Raw genomic sequence first — 3,966 nt, 5'->3', positions numbered from 1 at the left:
AACACCACAAACGTAAGTAGGTGATTACTCAGCATGCCACTTAACACCACAAGCGTAACTAGGTGATTACTCAACATGCCACTTACCACCACATATATCAGTATTTTTGTGTACCTTTTTTTTGTCACCCTCCCATGGTTTAGTGACATATTGGATGTACAAATTGCAGCAGCATCTTACCTTTTGGATTTTGAAGCTGTTGTATGCCTCTTTTTCCTTTTGTCTGGTTTAGTGTAAGAAGTTGCTTGATAATCTGGACAACAAATTGATGATTCATCTGTTTTGCACCATCTATTCCAATCACAATGTTGGTCAATGGTCATCTCAACCCCATCACAACGCGCGGGGACTGCTTTCTAGTTCAAAACAAAATGATCATTCTGTCCAGAAAAAAAATAATTATTAAAAGTAAATAATATTATAATTAAGAACTGCATGTTGTTAATTTAAATTTCATACAGATAATCATTCCTCTCCAAGTTACCATTAAAATAACTTTTTAAAAGGAAAATATGTCATGTCAACGTGATAATATACTAAGGGTATATTTGACCAAACTAGCTGCTAGCTGTAACTGAAAGCTGGTGGCTGTTGCTTTGAAGCGTAACTGGTAGCTAGGGATGGCAAAAATACCCGAGCTCGATGGTTATACCCGAAATAAATGGGACGGGTATACTCGAAACCCGATGGGTATGGGCCGGGTATGGGATTAGGATTTTAAAATTTTCGCGGGTACGGGCCGGGTATGGGATTAGATGGTACCCGAACCGACTGCCCGAAAACACATACCCGTTTACCCGAACCATATACCCGAATTATATACCCGCAAAATTCTTTGTATTTCATAGGTTTTGAAGCATAGGGGATGGATCTTGCGAAAAGTGATATTACAGCGAGAAGTGAAGGTATAACTCCATTAATCCCTAATTTCACTCTCTTTCATATGATGTTACATACATATATGTAGGTTGGTTGTATTTATGTCTTAATTACACATTCAAACCTACCTACAAACATATAAATGTATCGAGCCACATTCAAACCTATGTACCTACACACATACAAACATACTTACACATATACAAACATACGTACCTACACACATACATATGCACCTACACATAAGAAAGGGAGTGAAATTAGGGATTAATGGAGTTACACCTTCACTTCTGGCACTTCTCGCTGTAAAAAAACTTCTGAAATAATCCAATACCTTGAAGCATATATATAAAAAATTATATACAAATTATAATGATATTATTTATTTATTGTCATGCTTCTATATATAAAGTGCATTATATTTAAATTTGTAATAATTATTGTATGAATAAAATGTATAAAATAATTATAATGAATTAAAAAAATGTATTTGAAAGTGAAAGTCCCAACGGGTATACTCGATACCCGCGGGTATGCCCAATACCTGACGGGTAATGGGCCGGGTATGGGACACAGTTTTGCAAACGAGTATGGGCATGAGATTACCAATACTCGGCCCGTTGTCATCCCTACTGGTAGTTGTAGTTTTTTAGTTATATTTAAATGTTTGGTAGAGTAGCTCTGGAGTTTTTAATAAGATGTATAAAATTATAAAATGTGCATAACTAAAAACAATAGTAGTAAATATATTTATTTTGAAAGGTTATTTAAGTAAATTTAAATACTAAAAGTTTGTAGTTCTTTCTAAACGCTACTAGCAGAAGCTTTAAGCTTTAAGTTTTTTCTTCTTACCTAAAACCTTCAAGCTCCTTGAACCAAACAAGGTTTTTATTGAGTATGAGTTTTTTTCTTAAAATCTTGAAGCTAGAAGCTCATAAAAGCTTTCTGCCAAACATACCATAAATCGATAGAAAATAAATACGATTAGTGCATAAGGTGAAACTTGAATGATTCAATCGAGACAATAAAAAGGAAAAGTAAAAAAAATAAAAAAGAAAAGTTTGCAAGTAACCTAATTAAGACTCAAAGAAAAAGAAAAAAAAAATAATAAGTTAGTGGTGGAGTGGTATTAAAGGAGGGACTTAGTGTTTCATATATCCCAGGTTCGACTTCTACCTTCAACATTTAGTTTTAGAGGCACCAGGGTGATGATGGGAGACTATGTGAATATGTGACTTTCACTTATTGGATCCTTGAACTTGACAAGTTTTATTTCACCGCATTGTCGTGCATTCGAGTGAGTGTTCACTGGCATTGGCCATAGATGAGGGCTTCCCGGATCAAAAGACGAGTGTAATCCGATGTGGCTAATTTAGCCAGTAGCCCATTTGAAAGATTCGTTTGTCGTAAAAAAAGACCCAAAATATAGAGTAACCTAATTGATACAATGGTAAATGTTTGTTAATATTTTATAAAGTTTTGCCAATATAGTATTTTTAACTAAGTTAGTATTAACATTACAAATACAATTTCTAATTGAATAATATATGTAGGATTTTGATCAAATACAAATGACTTTTATTGTAAGAATTGTACAAATAACTAGAGTAATTATGTTAGCGTTAAAATAATTGTTATTACTCTATACCTTTTGAACTAGGGTAATTATTGTTACACTATAATATTTTTTATAAAATAATTACTTTAGTTCAAAATTGTAACTATTGGAACCCTAAGTGAACTTGACGTTATTATTATGAGAGAGTTCGATGAGTGGTTTTAGGAAGAATAATGTCAAACTATTGCTTGAAGGAACTAGTGATTGGTATTATTAAAGGGTTGAGTTACAAGAGTCTACATGGCATATACGTATACATTTCATTTTTTATATAGGGTCTAGGAGGACCCTTTCTCTCATTGGACATTTAACCCAATCTTTATCATTTGGTTTCTTCCCTTCCCCGCCGAAATTGCAGCTGGGCTCCTTTTACCCGCTGGATTCTGTCTCGCCTCCTGGAGCATGCGTGTCTTGGACCCTCCCCTAAGTCAGGAGCACAGTAACATATGATCCCCTTTGACTTGGTCTTTTATCTTATTATGTCCTTTGTCTTTTACCTTTGGGCCTCCTTTCTTGGGCTGGTATCTTGTTTTTCACTTAATGGGTTGTGTCTCACCTCAAAGAGCCCAATTTCCAGGTAGGCTCTTAAGTAACTACTATAGTTATTTGTATGTTTAGCCTGCTAATTTTATTTGTACCAGATTTCACACTAATATATGTAATTCCATCATTTGGTTGGTCATATTTTAAAATATCATTTTATATATTGTTGTATGTGATTGAATCTACTCGATAACATGTTATTAACAATATCGTTATATATTGTTGCATGAACACAATATAAAACCAAAGACTCGGAGAGTTGAAGTGATGAAATCAAATTTCTTAGGCCAATTGTTGTAGGGCTTTATCTGTAAAAGTGATGTGGCATGGTAGCAGAGATTTAACACTGCGTTGGGGCTTACATGCCCCGGCGGTAAAGAGGTAACTAGTAACGCGGTAACGCCTCTTTAACTAGAAAATAGCAGGGCTTTAACACGGGAACGAGACTTTAAACCACAACGCTATGTCAAAAGGATGTTATAGTTAAAGCCCCGCTGACTACGTGACAATGACATGACATTTTAACTTGACTTTTACAAAACCCTCTACAACAACCAGCCTTAGTATGATCAGAACAAGACAACCAAAAATGTATACAAATAATTATCTTACTCCTTTTTTAGTGAGACTAACAACACATAATTTTCAAAAGGAGAATCTATACGTGAGTTGCAATACTAATCAACCCTTTTACGGATGTGTTTGTTGACACTTATATAGTGTGTATACATACGTTTTAAACACTGAACACCCATTTTACAATGAACTTCCATGGCCTAAATGCGCGTTCACAAGTAGACGTCTGGTTACATGCCTCACGAGGTTTAATGCTCATTTACATAACAATGACAAAAACTAAACACTCGTTTACATAAAACAATTATGTAGTGTTTGGTATGCAGGAATCACATGCGGAACGAAATAGA

Source organism: Bidens hawaiensis, unplaced genomic scaffold (genome assembly GCF_021521415.1).
Source record: "Bidens hawaiensis isolate Kalapana, Puna unplaced genomic scaffold, B.hawaiensis_p1.1 tig00046964_1, whole genome shotgun sequence".
In the NCBI taxonomy this organism is placed as follows: Eukaryota; Viridiplantae; Streptophyta; class Magnoliopsida; order Asterales; family Asteraceae; genus Bidens; species Bidens hawaiensis.
This window is presented reverse-complemented; position numbering follows the sequence as displayed.